Here is a 17303-nt window from a genome sequence, read left to right as displayed (position 1 = left end):
CCTTCTTCCTCTTGACAAGTGTTTCGACTTCTTTAGTAAACCACGGTTCCCTTGCCCGCCTACTTCCTCCCTGCCTGACAGGTACATACCTATCAAGGACACGCAGTAGCTGTTCCTTGAACAACAGCCACATTTCCAGTGTGCCCATCTCCTGCAGTTTTCCTCTCCATCCGATGCATCCTAAGTCTTGCCTCATCGCATCATAATTGCCTTTCCCCCAGATATAACTCTTGCCCTGCGGTATATACCTATCCCTTTCCATGACTAAAGTAAACGTAATCGAATTGTGGTCATTATCACCCAAGTGCTCACCTACCTCCAAATCTAACACCTGTCCTGGTTCATTACCCAGTACCAAATCCAATATGGCCTCGCCTCTCGTTGGCCTATCTGCATACTGTGTCAGGAAACCCTCCAGCACACATTGGACAAAAACGGACCCATCTAAAGTACTCGAACTACAGCGTTTCCAGTCAATATTTGGGAAGTTAAAATCCCCCACAACAACTACCCTGTTGCTTTCGCTCCTATCCAGAATCATCTTTGCAATTCTTTCCTCTACATCTCTGGAACTTTTCGGAGGTCTATAGAAAACCCCTAACAGGGTGACCTCTCCTTTCCTGTTTCTAACCTCAGCCCACACTACCACAGTAGACGAGCCCTCATCAAACGTCCTTTCTGCCACCGTCATACTGTCCTTGACTAACAATGCCGCCCCTCCCCCTCTTTTACCACCTTCCCTGAGCTTACTGAAATATCTAAACCCCGGCACCTGCAACAACCATTCCTGTCCCTGCTCTATCCATGTCTCCGAAATGGCCATAACATCGAAGTCCCAGATACCAACCCATGCCGCAAGTTCACCCACCTTATTCCGGATGCTCCTGGCATTGACGAAGACACATTTTAAACCACCTTCCTGCCTGCCAGTACACTCCTGCAACTTTGAAACCTTACTCATGACCTCACTACTCTCAACCTCCTGTATACTGGAGCTGCAATTCAGGTTTCCAGGCCCCTGCTGAACTAGTTTAAACCCTCCCGAAGAGCATTAGCAAATGTCCCCCCCAGGATATTGGTACCCCTCTGGTCCAGGTGTAGACCATCCCGTTTGTAGAGGTCCCACCGACCCCAGAATGAGCCCCAATTAGCCAGAAATCTGAAACCCTCCCTCCTGCACCATCCCTGTAGACACGGGTTGAACACCTCTCTGTCCCTATTCCTCGTCTCGCTATCACATGGCACGGGTAACAACCCAGAGATAATAACTCTGTTTGTCCTAGATCTATGTCTCCACCCTAGCTCCCTGAATTCCTGCCTTACATCCCTGTCCCTTTTCCTACCTGTGGCGTTGGTACCTATGTGGACCACGACTTGGGGCTGCTCCCCCTCCCCCTTAAGGATCCCGAAAACACGATCCGAGACATCACGCACCCTGGCACCTGGGAGGCAACACACCAACGGCGAGTCTCTCTCGTTCCCACAGATTCTCCTATCTATCTCCCTCACTATGGGCTTCAATGACTAATGCTCTACTCCTCTCCCCTTCCCTTCTGAGCAACAAGGACAGACTCTGTGCCAGAGACCTGGAGCCCATGCCCTACCCATGGTAAGTCTCCCCCCCCCCCCCCAACAGTGTACAAAGCGGTATAGTTGTTACTAAGGGGAACAACCACAGCGGATCCCTGTACTGACTGCTTCCTCCCAGCCCCTCTCACCGTCACCCATCTATCTTTATTCTTCGGAGTAACTACATCACTCAAGCTTCTATCTATGACCACCTCTGCCTCCCGAATGATCCGAGGTTCATCCAGCTCCAGCTCCAGTTCACCAATGCGGTTTCTGAGGAGCTGGAGATGGGTGCACTTCCCACAGATGAAATCAGCAGGGACACTGTCGGCGTCCCTCACCTCAAAAATTCTGCAGGAGGAACATTGCACCACCTTCCCTGCCATCCCCTCCAGATAACAAAAAAGAAAGAGCTTACCTGTTATTCACTCCCCTTCTCAGCAAGCACTCACTCAGCACGCCCCGCACGATAACACCTGAGGGAAAATAAAATAAAAACTACTTACCAGTCACCAGCCAATCTGTTACCTGCAGGCAGTAATGTTACGGTTCAACTTCTTTTTACTTCTACCTGCCCGCGAGCCTTCCTCTTGATCTTTACAGCGGTTGTTTTTTTGTTTAGAGGAGGGGGAAGGGTGGGAAACACTGAAGAAGTGTTTCGGGTTTAAGTGCCACTTGACAACAGCTCCTAGACAAACCACCTTCAAGTTAGGATGAGCACACGGAAGTATGCAAATTTCCCTCGCAACAGCCAATCAGCAGCTCTGCTCGACTACCCTCTGCTGGAGGTCAACATACCATTAGCCTTTTTTACCACCTGCATGCTTACGTTCAGCGAATGGTGCACACGGATAGCTAGGTCCCGCTGCACACTCCCTCTCCCAATTTACAACCATTCAGGTAGTTATCTGCCTTCCTGTTTTCGTTTCTAAAGTCAATAACATCACAAATCGAAATTATACGACATCTGCCATTGAATTGCCCAGTCGTCCAACCTATCCAGATCATGCTGTAGGATCCCTGTATCCTCGTCACAATTCACCCTCCCATATAACTTGGTATCAGCTGTAAACTTTGAGATGTTCCATTCTATTCCCTCATCCAAATAATTAATATATATTGTGAATAGCTGGCGTCCCAGCACCGACACCTGTGGAACCCCACTAGTTACTGCCTGACAATTTGAAAAGGACCCATTAATCCCTTCTCTTTGTTTCCTCTCTGCCAACGAGTTTTCTATCCACCTCAATACACTCTGAGATGCAGGTTCTCAGGCCCTGAGGATTTATCCGCCTTTATTCCCATCAATTTTCCCAGCACCATTTCTCTACTCATTTCGATCGCCCTCAGTTCTTCCCTCTCACTAAACCTTTCATTCTCCAACATTTTTGGTATCTGATTTTTGTGCTCTTTTGTGAAGACAGAACCAAAGCATGTATTCAATTGCTCAGCCATTTCTTTGTCCCTCATTTTATGCATTCCCCTGTTTCTGTCTGTAGGGGCCCCACATTTCTCTTTACCAATCTCTTCCTCGTCACATATCTATAGTAACTCTTTGTGTCAGTCTTTATGCTTCCTGCAGGTTTACTTTCGTACTTAACTTTCCGCTTCTTAATCAATCCCTTCGTCCTTCTTTGCTGAATTCTAAACTCCTCCTAAACCACAGACTAATTTATTGGCCAATCTGTCTGCTGCTTCCTTGTATCGGGTACTATTTCTAATTTTCATTTTGTAAGCCATGGATTGGCTGCTTACCCCCTTTGGTTTTGTGCCAGACAGGAATGAACAGTTGCTGTAGTCCTCCCATGTGTTCCTTGAATATTTGCCATGGTCTATCCACTTCCATCCCTTTAAGTAACTCTCCCAATATCTCTCCCTCACGCCTCATATCTTCATAGTTCCCTTTATCAAGATTCAGCACCCTAGTCTCCGAATCAACTACTTCACTCTCCACCTGGATAAAAAATTATCCCAGGTTATGGTCGCTCATCCCCAAGGGGTCTCGGACAGCCAGATTGGCAAAAACTGCCTTCTCATTACAGAGTACACAGACAAAGATGGCCTGCTCTCTAGTGGGTTCCTCCATATATAGGTCAAGAAAACCATCCCGTCTACACTCCAGGAATTCCTCCTCTCCGGCATCGTGGCTGATTTGATTTGCCCAATCTATGTGAAGATTAAAATCACCCATGATCACAGAGTTTCCCCTGTTACATGCATCTCTAATTTCTTGTTTAATGGCAATCCCAACCGCACCACTGCAGTATGGAGGCCTATGTGTGACACCCACTAATGTATTTTGTCCCTTGGTATTTCTGAACAGTACCCATACAGATTCCACATTGTCAGAGCTAATATCCTTTCGCACTACTGCTCAATTTCGTCTTTAACCAGCAGCGGCACGCCACCATCTTTTCTATTATGCCTGTCCTTCCTAAATATTGAAACCCCTAGGACATTCAGTTCCCATCCCTGTTCCCCCTGCAGCCATGTCTCTGCAATCCCAATGATGTCATATCCATTGATTTCTATCTGCGCGATTAGTTAATCCATTTCGTTGCAAATGTTCGGTGCATTAAGGCACGGAGCCTTTCAGTTTGTCTTTTTCACAGAGTTTTTCTTGCTCCCAATATTTTTCTCTATTGCCCTGTTTGAATTTTACTCTCGGTTTCTCCACCTATCACTTCTCTTCTTCACTTTTCTACCTTTTGGTTTTGTCCGCGCTCCCTCTTTCTCTGTCTGCTTGCATAGGTTCCCATCCCCCTGGCATATTAGTTTAATCCCTCTCCAATCGCACTGGCAAATATCCCCCGAGGATATCAGTCCCAGTCCTGCCCAGGTGTACCCCGTCCAGTTTGTGCAGGTACCACCGCCCCCCGAACCGGTCCCAATGCCCCAGAAATCTGAAACCCTCCCCCTGAAACCATCTCTTCAGTCACGTATTCATCCTATATATCCTGACATTTCTACTCTGACTAGCACGTGGCACCTGTAGTAATCCTGAGATCACTACCTTTCAGGCCCGATTTCTTAACCCGTCCTAATTCCCTGTATTCTGCTTTTGGGTCTTCATCCCTTTTTTTAACCTATGTCGTTTAGGTGGGGACCTGGGTTATGGGGATATGGTGGAGGTCTGGGTTTAAGTAGGGTGCTCTCTCCAAGACTCGATGCGCCGAATGGCCTCCTTCTACACTGTAAATTCTATATTCTATGATCACTGATTGCAGACAATTCCATGACTAATTTCCTTCTCACTGTGACAGATCCCAGACTGACCAATTCCCCCTGTCTGTGACTACACGGTACCATGGCTAATTCTGCTACCCAGTTACCAGCCCCTACCCTGACTAATTAACCACTACTGTGGTTAATGCCCCCTCCCTGTGAACATCCCCTACCTTAGTTAATTCCTCCTGCCTGTGAACCTAGCATCCCATGACTAATTCCAATCCCCTGTGATCAGCCCCTTCACTGGCTAATTATCATTTCCCTGTGAGCAGCTCCTTCCCTGACTAATTGCCTCGCCAGTGAAGAACCCCTACCCTGACTAATTGCCCTGCCAGTGAACAGCCCCTTCCCTGACTAATTGCCTCGCCAGTGAAGAACCCCTACCCTGACTAATTGCCCTGCCAGTGAACAGCCCCTACCCTGACTAATTCCCCTCCCTGTGAACAACCCCTACCCTGACTAATTCCCCTGCCAGTGAACAGCCCCTACCTGACTAATTCCCTGCCAGTGAACAGCCCCTACCTGACTAATTCCCTGCCAGTGAACAGCCCCTACCCTGACTAATTCCCCTGCCAGTGAACAGCCTCTACTCTGACTAATTCCCCTGCCAGTGAACAGCCCCTACCCCGACTAATTTCCATTCTTGTAAGCAGCAGCTACACTGACGAATTCCACCCCTGCTTTGAACCCCTACCAGTCTAGCAGTTGTACATTTTTTAGGCGTTGACAACTTCTTAGGCAAATTCATACCTTTCTGATCAACCAGAAAACAGCTCTGAGAAACTTGATCAAAAACTACACCTCTTTCGAATGGACAAGTGATCATCAGAGTGGCTTGATTTGAAATCGCAATTAACGACTGCACCTATAACAGCTTCTTTTGATCCAAATCGGAAGATGAAAATTTCTACTGATGCGAGTCAGGACAGAATAGGAGCGGTACTGTTGCAAAAAGACGATAGTTCGTCTTTAGTTCCTGTTGCATATGCATCTACTGCGATTACACCAACAGAATGTCGAAATGCTCAAATTGAAAAAGTGTGTTTTGGACACTAACAGGCGTATTTTCCACCTCGCTGGTGATGTCCTCTCGTTTTGGAATGGGATAGTGTTCCCTCATGATGCTCTTGTTGAGATCCTTGGGGTCCATACATATCCGTAGATCACCTGACGGCTTCTTCAAACAAAGGATCGAACTGACCCAGTCAGTCGGTTCAGTGACTCATGAAATCATTCCTTGTTGTTTGATCCTTCCCAATTCTAGTTTTAGTCTTTCTTTTAGTGGAGCAGGAATTCTCCGAGGACGATGTACCAAAGATTTTGCATCAGTCCTCAACAGGACCTTACACTTGAACGGAAGTGTACCCACGCCTTTAAAGATATCTGCACTGAAAATCTGTGATTCTATGATTAAATGGTCTCTTTCGAGGAAGGAGTCATTTTCTAGCCTCCTATTAATGGAGAAAATGGTTGACATGGTCCTTGTTTAATGTCGTACATTGTTTCAATAATATCTGTTTTATTGTGTATACTGTTTTAACTCGCCGCTGTTTAATGTCAGACATTGTTTTAATAATCTGTTTGATAATGTATATTGTTTAAATGGCCCCTGTTTAATGTTGGACATTGTTTCAATAATCTTTGTTTTTTTGTGTGTATACTGTTCAAATGGTCTCTGTTTAATATAAGAAACAGATCGATTTCAGCGGGAGCTGTGGGCAAGTGATTTCTGGGAGGTAAGTGTATCTGTTAAAAACACTTACCTTCACAGGAACAGGCCAGTCGATTTCAGCGGGAGCGGTGCGCAAGTGATTTCTGGGAGGTAAGTGTATCCGTTAAAAACACTTACCTTCACAGGAACAGGCCAGTCGATTTCAGCGGGAGGTAAGTGTATCCGTTAAAAACTCTTACCTTCACAGGAACAGGCCAGTCGATTTCAGCGGGAGCGGTGGGCAAGTGATTTCTGGGAGGTAAGTGTATCCGTTAAAAACTCTTACCTTCACAGGAACAGGCCAGTCGATTTCAGCGGGAGCGGTGCGCAAGTGATTTCTGGGAGGTAAGTGTATCCTTTAAAAAAAAACTTTTTTTCTGTTTTATTTTTTTCGACCCGGGGATTTCTGGGAAGACCCCCCTTTCCCCCCCCCCCCCCCCCCCCCCCCCCCCCCCCCCACCCCACCCCAACCAATAAATTCTGGTGGAGAGGAAACCCGAGACACTACACGTGTAGTGTCTCCCACCCGCCCTCCTCCTCTAACCTAATAGTAAGACCCATTGGTGTGAGGTAAGTGCCATATTATATTTTATTATATTATATTATTAGCATTGTGCAGGTCAAGGTTCGGAGGTGGAGGAGCAGTCTCTGTCAGGGAGAGAACCTGAGAACATCTAAGACACTCAGAAGGTAAGAAGGTAAGTAAGTGATTTTTACTCATTTTTACTTTTATACCTTTTTCAAATTGTGTGTGTCGGGGGGAAATTGAGGTGACATCACAGAAAAGCTGTGACCTGAGTGGCTGGTTGGGAATCTACACTTAATTAAAAAAATTAAGCATTGGTAACTAATTAAACATAATTACTAAATTATAATTTAGAGGGGTATCTAAGCCAGAGATCGGAGAGTACTATATTTAGTTTTCGCATTTCTATTAGAAATCTAGTGCTAGGAAACAGATAGTTAGCAGTAACTTTGAAATTTAAAAAAATATATATATAAAAAAAAAGAATTTTTTTTTAAATTTAAATTAATTGACGCAATGTCAGTTAGAGGGGTGCAGTGCTCTGACTGTGAGATGTAGCAGGTCCGGGAGGCTTCCAGCGTCCCGGATGGCTTCATCTGCAGAAAGTGCACCCAACTGGAGCTCCTCACAGACCGCATGGTTCGGTTGGAGCAGCAATTGGATGCACTTAGGAGCATGCAGGTGGCGGAAAGCGTCATAGATCGCAGTTATGTAAATGTGGTCACACCCAAGGTGCAGGCAGAGAAATGGGTGACCACCAGATAGGGCAGGCAGTCAGTGCAGGAATCCCCTGTGGTTGTCCCCCTCTCGAACAGGTATACCCCTTTGGATACTGTCGGGGGGGGGGGGGGGGGATAGCCTATCAGGGGAAAACAGCAGCAGCCAGAGCAGTGGCACCACAGCTTGCTCTGATGTTCAGAAGGGAGGGTCAAAGCGCAGAAGAGCAATAGTAATAGGGGACTCTATAGTCAGGGGGCACAGATAGGCGCTTCTGTGGACGTGAAAGAGACTCTAGGATGGTATGTTGCCTCCCTGGTGTCAGGGTCCAGGATGTCTCCGAACGGGTAGAGGGCATCCTGAAGGGGGAGGGTAAACAGGCAGAGGTCGTTGTACATATTGGTACTAACGACATAGGCAGGAACGGGCATGAGGTCCTGCAGCAGGAGTTCAGGGAGCTAGGCAGAAAGTTAAAAGACAGGACCTCTAGGGTTGTAATCTCGGGATTACTCCCTGTGCCACGTGCCAGTGAGGCTAGAAATAGTAAGATAGAGCAGCTAAACACGTGGCTAAACAGCTGGTGTAGGAGGGAGTGTTTCCGTTATCTGGACCACTGGGAGCTCTTCCAGGGCAGGTGTGACATATATAAGAAGGACGGGTTGCATCTAAACCAGAGAGGCATAAATATCCTGGCCGCGAGGTTTGCTAATGTCACACGGGAGGGTTTAAACTAGTATGGCAGGGGGGTGGGCACGGGAGCAATAGGTCAGAAGGTGAGAGCATTGAGGGAGAACTAGGGAATAGGGACAGTGGGGCTCTGAGGCAGAGCAGACAGGGAGAAGTTGCTGAACACAGCGGGTCTGGTGGCCTGAAGTGCATATGTTTTAATGCAAGAAGTATTACGGGTAAGGCAGATGAGGTAGAGCTTGGATTAGTACTTGGAACTATGATGTTGTTGCCATTACAGAGACCTGATTGAGGGTAGGGCAGGATTCGCAGCTAAACGTTCCAGGGTTTAGATGTTTCAGGCGGGATAGAGGGGGATGTAAAAGGGGTGGCGGAGTTGCGCTACTGGCTAGGGAGAATGTCACAGCTGTACTGTGGGAGGACACCTCAGAGGGCAGTGAGGCTATATGGGTAGAGATCAGGAATAAGAAGGGTGCAGTCACAATGTTGGGGGTTTACTACAGGCCTCCCAACAGCCAGCGGGAGATAGAGGAGCAGATAGGTAGACAGATTTTGGAAAAGAGTAAGCACAACAGGGTTGTGGTGATGGGAGACTTCAACTTCCCCAATATTGACTGGGACTCACTTAGTGCCAGGTGCGTAGACGGGGCGGAGTTTGTAAGGAGCATCCAGGAGGGCTTCTTAAAACAATATGTAGACAGCCCAACTAGGGAAGGGGCGGTACTGGACCTGGTATTGGGGAATGAGCCCGGCCAGGTGGTAGATGTTTCAGTAGGGGAGCTTTTCGGTAACAGTGACCACAATTCAGTAAGTTTTAAAGTACTGGTGGACAAGGATAAGAGTGGTCCTAGGATGAATGTGCTAAATTGGGGGAAGGCTAATTATAACGATATTAGGCGGGAACTGAAGAACATAGATTGGGGGCGGATGTTTGAGGGCAAATCAACATCTGATATGTGGGAGGCTTTCAAGTGTCAGTTGAAAGGAATTCAGGACCGGCATGTTCCTGTGAGGAAGAAGGATAAATGCGGCAATTTTCGGGAACCTTGGATAACGAGAGATATTGTAGGCCTCGTCAAAAAGAAAAAGGAGGCATTTGTCAGGGCTAAAAGGCTGGGAACAGACGAAGCCTGCGTGGAATATAAGGAAAGTAGGAAGGAACTTAAGCAAAGAGTCAGGAGGGCTCGAAGGGGGTCACGAAAAGTCATTGGCAAATAGGGTTAAGGAAAATCCCAAGGCTATTTACACGTACATAAAAAGCAAGAGGGTAGCCAGGGAAAGGGTTGGCCCACTGAAGGATAGGCAAGGGAATCTATGTGTGGAGCCAGAGGAAATGGGCGAGCTACTAAATGAATACTTTGCATCAGTATTCACCAAAGAGAAGAAATTGGTAGATGTTGAGTCTGGAGAAGGGTGTGTAGATAGCCTGGGTCACATTGAGATCCAAAAAGACGAGGTGTTGGGTGTCTTAAATTTTTTTAATGTAGATAAGTCCCCAGGGCCTGATGGGATCTACCCCAGAATACTGAAGGAGGCTGGAGAGGAAATTGCTGAGGCCTTGACAGAAATCTTTGGATCCTCACTGTCTTCAGGAGATGTCCCGGAGGACTGGAGAATAGCCAATGTTGTTCCTCTGTTTAAGAAGGGTAGCAAAGATAATCCAGGGAACTACAGGCCGGTGAGCCTTACTTCAGTGGTAGGGAAATTACTGGAGAGAATTCTTCGAGACAGGATCTACTCCCATTTGGACACAAATGGACGTATTAGTGAGAGGCAGCATGGTATTGTGAAGGGGAGGTCGTGTCTCACTAACTTAATAGAGTTTTTCGAGGAGGTCACTAAGATGATGGATGCAGGTAGGGCAGTGGATGTTGTCTATATGGACTTCAGTAAGGCCTTTGACAAGGTCTCTCATGGTAGACTAGTACAAAAGGTGAAGTCACACGGGATCATGGGGGAGCTGGCAAGGTGGATACAGAACTGGCTAGGTCATAGAAGGCAGAGAGTAGCAATGGAAGGATGCTTTTCTAATTGGAGGGTTGTGACCAGTGGTGTTCCACAGGGATCAGTGCTGGGAACTTTGCTCTTTGTAGTATATATAAATGATTTGGAGGAAAATGTAACTGGTCTGATTAGTAAGTTTGCAGATGACACAAAGGTTGGTGGAATTGCGGATAGCGATGAGGACTGTCAGAGGATACAGCAGGATTTAGATTGTTTGGAGACTTGGGCGGAGAGATGGCAGATGGAGTTTAATCCGGACAAATGTGAGGTAATGCATTTTGGAAGGTCTAATGCAGGTAGGGAATATACAGTGAATGGTAGAACCCTCAAGAGTATTGAAAGTCAAAGAGATCTAGGAGTACAGGTCCACAGGTCATTGAAAGGGGCAACACAGGTGGAGAAGGTAGTCAAGAAGGCTTACGACATGCTTGCCTTCATTGGCCGGGGCATTGAGTATAAGAATTGGCAAGTCATGTTGCAGCTGTATAGAACCTTAGTTAGGCCACACTTGGAGTATAGTGTTCAATTCTGGTCGCCACACTACCAGAAGGATGTGGAGGCTTTAGAGAGGGTGCAGAAGAGATTTACCAGAATGTTGCCTGGTGTGGAGGGCATTAGCTATGAGGAGCGGTTGAATAAACTCGGTTTGTTCTCACTGGAACGAAGGAGGTTGAGGGGAGACCTGATAGAGGTCTACGAAATTATGAGGGGCATAGACAGAGTGGATAGTGAGAGGCTTTTCCCCAGGGTAGAGGGGTCAATTACTAGGGGGCATAGGTTTAAGGTGAGAGGGGCAAGGTTTAGAGTAGATTTACGAGACAAGTTTTTTACGCAGAGGGTAGTGGGTGCCTGGAACTCGCTGCCGGAGGAGGTGGTGGAAGCAGGGACGATAGTGACATTTGAGGGGCATCTTGACAAATACATGAAGAGGATGGGAATAGAGGGATACGGACCCAGGAAGTGTAGAAGATTGTAGTTTAGTCGGGCAGCAAGGTCATAATTTTCGGCCAATCCTCAATGTTGCAGCAGTTAATAGTCAACAACATTGCTGTGGGTCTGATGTCACATGTAGGCCGGACCAGGTAAAGGCGGCAGATTTCCTCCCGGAAGGACATTTGTGAACCAGATGGGTTTTTACGACAACAGACAATTGTTTCATGGTCGCCATCAGATTTTAGTGAATTCAAATGTCACCATCTGCCATGGTGGGACTTGAACCTGCGTCCCCAGAGCATTACTTAGGGTCTCTGAGTCTTTCCTTAACTAGTCCAAGGAAAATACCACTACGCCACCGCCTCCCCTCTACACCTATTCCTGATTCCTTTTGGCAGTAACCGAATCTCGTCCCCACCCTCTCTTTGCCTTCCGCACCCAGTGACGGTCATTCCCATCTCTCCGAATCCTTTCTAAACACACTGAAAATCTTCCTTAGCCGCTCATTCCCTCCCCACCCATTGAAAGTTACCTTGACCCCTGTCACCACCACTTTTCTCTCCGCTGAAACGTTTCCCAACACCATCTGCACTCACTGGAAATTCCCCTCACTATTCTTCTCCCTCCGACCGTTCAAATATCTTGTAGCAAGATCAATCCATCTGTGACGCAGAAAACCTCTTCCCCTCCAGAGCGAATATCGTTCCGTCCGCTAAAACCTTTCCCAGTCCTCTACCTTTGCGGTAACCTACAACCACGCATGGTGTTCGGAACCCCCTGCCCCCCCCCCCTCCCCCATGGCGACTAGAGACCCTTCACGGTGTCCTGAAGCCCTCCATGGAGCCGAGAGGTTCTTCACAGTGCCCTGAGCCCCTCCATGGCGCCGAGAGACCCTTCACGGTTTCCTGAACCCCCCCATGGCGCCTAGAGACACTTCACGGTGCCCTGCCACCCCCCATAGCGCCTGGAATCCTTCCCAGCGCCCAGCCCTCCTCCATGGCGCCAAGAGGCCCATAATGGTGCCCATCACCCATCCTTGGCGCCTGGAAACCCTTAACGGTGCTCTACACCCCTCCAAAGCGCCCAGAGACCCGTGCCGATGCCCTGAACACCTCCATGGCACCTAGAGACCCTTCATGGTGCCCAGACCCCCTCCATGGCGCCTAGAGACCCTTCACGGTGCCCTGACCCCCTCCATGGCGCCCAGAGACCCTTCACGGTGCCCTGACCCCCTCCATGGCGCCCAGAGACCCTTCACGGTGCCCTGACCCCCTCCATGGCGCCCAGAGACCCTTCACGGTGCCCTGACCCCCTCCATGGCGCCCAGAGACCCTTCACGGTGCCCAGACACCCTCCATGGCGCCCAGAGACCCTTCACGGTGCCCTGACCCCCTCCATGGCGCCCAGAGACCCTTCACGGTGCCCTGACCCCCTCCATGGCGCCCAGAGACCCTTCACGGTGTTCTGACCCCGTCCATGGCGCCGAGAAACCCGCAACGGTGTTCTGAAACACTTTACGGCGCCTAGAAACCGTTAACGGTTCCCGGAAAACTTTGTGGTCACCTGAAAACATCCGGGGTGCCGTGCAAAATGAAAGCAAACCTCAGCACCCACTGAACATTTCCTCCACACTCTGATCTCCTGCACCATCCTCTGAATCACTTCACCATCCTCTTACCCACCCACTAAATCCCTCCCCTATTTTCTGAATCAATTGCCGAGCTCCAGAACCATTTCCATGGTTACCTTCTATCACTTCCAGACCCCCAGCTCGTTCTCCATAGCCCAGTATTTGTGAGACACCCTCACATGTAAATGGTCAGAGAGCTGATATTGTGGCCCCCTATCTTACCTCAGACCATTTGCACCGACCTCCCCTCCCCTTTATCTGGAATGAACACATCTGTTCCCAGCCTCAATTCAAACAGGACACCTTCGCTACAGACAGCCTGATCCTGAGGTGAAACAAGACAGGAAGCAGTGACCAATGCAATAAGTTTTATTTCTGATTACAGGCCATTATCCAGACAGCAGGAATACAAGGTCAGGTGTTAGAGGAGTGAAGTAATCAATTAGCCTGTTTTCCAGGAAAGAAGCTTCCATTCAGAGAGAACATGGAGATCCCGGGTTGATGGGAGTCCCTCACTGGATCATTCATCTTTACCTTCAATACCGTTTTGACCATTCATCGTTCCATAGATTTATTTTTTTTCCAGGTCAGGTGAACGTCAGGTATCATCTTCTCAGTGATTGGCTCATCACTGAGTCTGGTCACGCCACTCGGCGGATGTTTTGAATGAAAACCCCCTAAAAGTAAAAGAAAACATGATGAAGGAAGTAATTACGGGTTCCTCAGCCTGATGGAGAACAATGAGAAAACAGAAAGCAGAATCTGTCAGCCGGACAGGGACACACTCGGCACAAAGCAGCAACATTAGGTTTGTTGTATATAATAATATTCCACAGTTTACAGCCTCCCACTCCAGAACTTGGAAAAGCCCACTCCGTCTCTCCATCTCTTGGTCTGTACAAACTCACTCACTCCACCTTCTGGTCTGTACAAGCTCACTCACTCCACCTCCTGGCCTGTACAAACTCACGCCCTCCACCTCCTGGTCTGTACAAACTCACTCACTCCACCTCCTGGTCTGTACAAACTCACGCCCTCCACCTCCTGGTCTGTACAAACTCCCTCCCTCCCTCCACCTCCTGGTCTGTACAGACTCCCTCTACCCCCTGGTCTGTACAAACTCACCGTCTCCCTCCAACTCCTGGTCTGTACAAACTCACTCCCTCCACCTCCTGGTCTGTACAAACTCCCTCCCTCCCTCCACCTCCTGGTCTGTACAGACTCCCTCCACTCCTGGTCTGTACAAACTCCCTCCCTCCCTCCACCTCCTGGTCTGTACAGACACCCTCTACCTCCTGGTCTGTACAAACTCACCGTCTCCCTCCACCTCCTGGTCTGTACAAACTCCCTCCCTCCCTCCACCTCCTGGTCTGTACAAACTCCCTCCACCTCCTGGTCTGTACAAACTCCCTCCCTCCCTCCACCTCCTGGTCTGTAGAAAATCCCTCCCTCCACCTCCTGGTCTGTACAAACTCCCTCCCTCCACCTCCTGGACTGTACAAATACACCCCCTCCAACTTCTGGTCTGTACAAACTCCCTCCACCTCCTGGTCTATACAAACTCACTCCCTCCACCTCCTGGTCTGTACAAACTCCCTCACTCCCTCCACCTCCTGGTATTGACAATCTCACTCCCTCCACCTCCTGGTCTGTACAAATTCAATCCCCCCATCTCCTGGTCTGTACAAACTCACTCTCTCCCTCCACCTCCTGGTCTGTACAAACTCCCTCCCTCCACCTCCTGGTCTGTACAAACTCACTCCCTCCACCTACTGGTCTGTACAAACTCACTCCCTCCACCTCTTGGCCTGTACAAACTCCCTCCCTACACCTCCTGGTCTGTACAAACTCACTCCCTCCCTCCACCTTCTGGTCTGTACAAACTCACTCCCTGCCCCCACCTCCTGGCCTGTACAAACTCACTCCCTCTACCTCCTGGTCTGTACAAACTCACTCCCTCCACCTCCTGGTCTGTACAAACTCACTCCCTCCACCTCCTGGTCTGTACAAGCTCACTCACTCCACCTCCTGGCCTGTACAAACTCACGCCCTCCACCTCCTGGTCTGTACAAACTCACTCACTCCACCTCCTGGTCTGTACAAACTCACGCCCTCCACCTCCTGGTCTGTACAAACTCCCTCCCTCCCTCCACCTCCTGGTCTGTACAGACTCCCTCTACCCCCTGGTCTGTACAAACTCACCGTCTCCCTCCAACTCCTGGTCTGTACAAACTCACTCCCTCCACCTCCTGGTCTGTACAAACTCCCTCCCTCCCTCCACCTCCTGGTCTGTACAGACTCCCTCCACTCCTGGTCTGTACAAACTCCCTCCCTCCCTCCACCTCCTGGTCTGTACAGACACCCTCTACCTCCTGGTCTGTACAAACTCACCGTCTCCCTCCACCTCCTGGTCTGTACAAACTCCCTCCCTCCCTCCACCTCCTGGTCTGTACAAACTCCCTCCACCTCCTGGTCTGTACAAACTCCCTCCCTCCCTCCACCTCCTGGTCTGTAGAAAATCCCTCCCTCCACCTCCTGGTCTGTACAAACTCCCTCCCTCCACCTCCTGGACTGTACAAATACACCCCCTCCAACTTCTGGTCTGTACAAACTCCCTCCACCTCCTGGTCTATACAAACTCACTCCCTCCACCTCCTGGTCTGTACAAACTCCCTCACTCCCTCCACCTCCTGGTATTGACAATCTCACTCCCTCCACCTCCTGGTCTGTACAAATTCAATCCCTCCATCTCCTGGTCTGTACAAACTCACTCTCTCCCTCCACCTCCTGGTCTGTACAAACTCCCTCCCTCCACCTCCTGGTCTGTACAAACTCACTCCCTCCACCTACTGGTCTGTACAAACTCACTCCCTCCACCTCTTGGCCTGTACAAACTCCCTCCCTACACCTCCTGGTCTGTACAAACTCACTCCCTCCCTCCACCTTCTGGTCTGTACAAACTCACTCCCTGCCCCCACCTCCTGGCCTGTACAAACTCACTCCCTCTACCTCCTGGTCTGTACAAACTCACTCCCTCCACCTCCTGGTCTGTACAAACTCACTCCCTCCACCTCCTGGTCTGTTCAAACTCCCTCACTCCCTCCACCTCCTTGTCTTCACAAACACACTCCCTCCACCTCCTGGTCTGTACAAATTCACTCCGTCCCTCCACATCCTGGTCTGTACGAACTCCCACCCTCTACCTCCTGTACCGAAGTACAGTGAAAATTAAATGGGGAGAAATAGCTGATGGAGATGCTGATCCTGTCTTCACACACAGTCCACACTCTCACAATCTGTAGCAGTGTCAGTGACCAGGAGCAGTAACTGAATTCTGCAATAAGGACAATGACAGAGTTTGCTATCCGGATCAATGATCCCACTATGACCCAGCAACGTGCCCCGCTCAGTAACTTGTGGTTTCATTATTGATCCGTGTGGACCAGCTCACAAAACCAACAAGCCCCGCGAAACACTCCGATAGTGACTAAAATATCAGAGATTTACCAATGGAGATTGTTTATCCTGAATTCTTCAGTTTGTTTTAGAATCTCACAATCCACATCTCTTAACCTATCAAACCATTGCATTCATAGCAAATACAATCGATTTAAAATTAATCTGCATGAACCCCAGCGGCTTTAGTGTTGGAGAACGTTCAGAGATTCTTACTTCCTTCCATAATATCTGGTCTCGCTCCAGTAGGATTGCTCTGAGTCAGCACTAGAAGTACAAGCATCAGGAACAGCCCTTTCTGCATCTTCACTGGGGTCTGTCAGAGTTACGGTCAGAATGCTGGTGTAGATCTCTTCTCTATCTAATCGCGGAGTGTTGCTGCTTTTATAATCCCACGAGCGGGCGTGTCTGCTTCCTGGTGATATCATTGGAAACTGTGTTTTCCTTATTGCTGCCTTATTTCCATGAATGTCGCCTTGAGCAAAGCCAGATCCACACAGCTGTTAGTTTAAAAATCTAAAGGGGACAGCAGTGTACCTCGCTAGTGTTCCACATGATGTGTTCCTCTTGCTGACAGCCTCTCCCTCCGAAATGAAGCTGTGCTTAGACTCCATATACAGACACAGTGCCTGTAAAAATGTTCATCAAAACCCCTGAATTTGGACGAACGTCCTTTTTTGTGAAGCACATCTGTATCTTAGATCCTGTCTCGTTGTGTAAGGCCATCTTCAGATCCCTATCCACATGTAGGTCCGGACACTGTATCCCTGCACTCTTCAGACCGGAGACATTATTTCCGTGTAGTCCCTCCCTAGCACTTTTGTTAAAATGCATCACGTCAC

The 17303-nt window shown here is 48.8% G+C and overlaps 1 long non-coding RNA gene across 1 annotated transcript; it reads right to left on the bottom strand.

Moving 5' to 3' along the window:
- Positions 1-13358: 13358 nt before the first annotated feature.
- Positions 13359-16944, bottom strand: LOC140399751 (uncharacterized). Its single transcript, XR_011937846.1, has 2 exons — positions 16678-16944; positions 13359-13682 (listed from the first exon to the last, which is right to left on the bottom strand). It is a non-coding gene; the product is annotated as an uncharacterized lncRNA (long non-coding RNA).
- Positions 16945-17303: the final 359 nt, after the last annotated feature.

The sequence above is a fragment of the Scyliorhinus torazame genome, chromosome 23 (assembly GCF_047496885.1).
Source record: "Scyliorhinus torazame isolate Kashiwa2021f chromosome 23, sScyTor2.1, whole genome shotgun sequence".
Taxonomy (NCBI): domain Eukaryota; kingdom Metazoa; phylum Chordata; class Chondrichthyes; order Carcharhiniformes; family Scyliorhinidae; genus Scyliorhinus; species Scyliorhinus torazame.
This window is presented reverse-complemented; position numbering and strand designations above follow the sequence as displayed.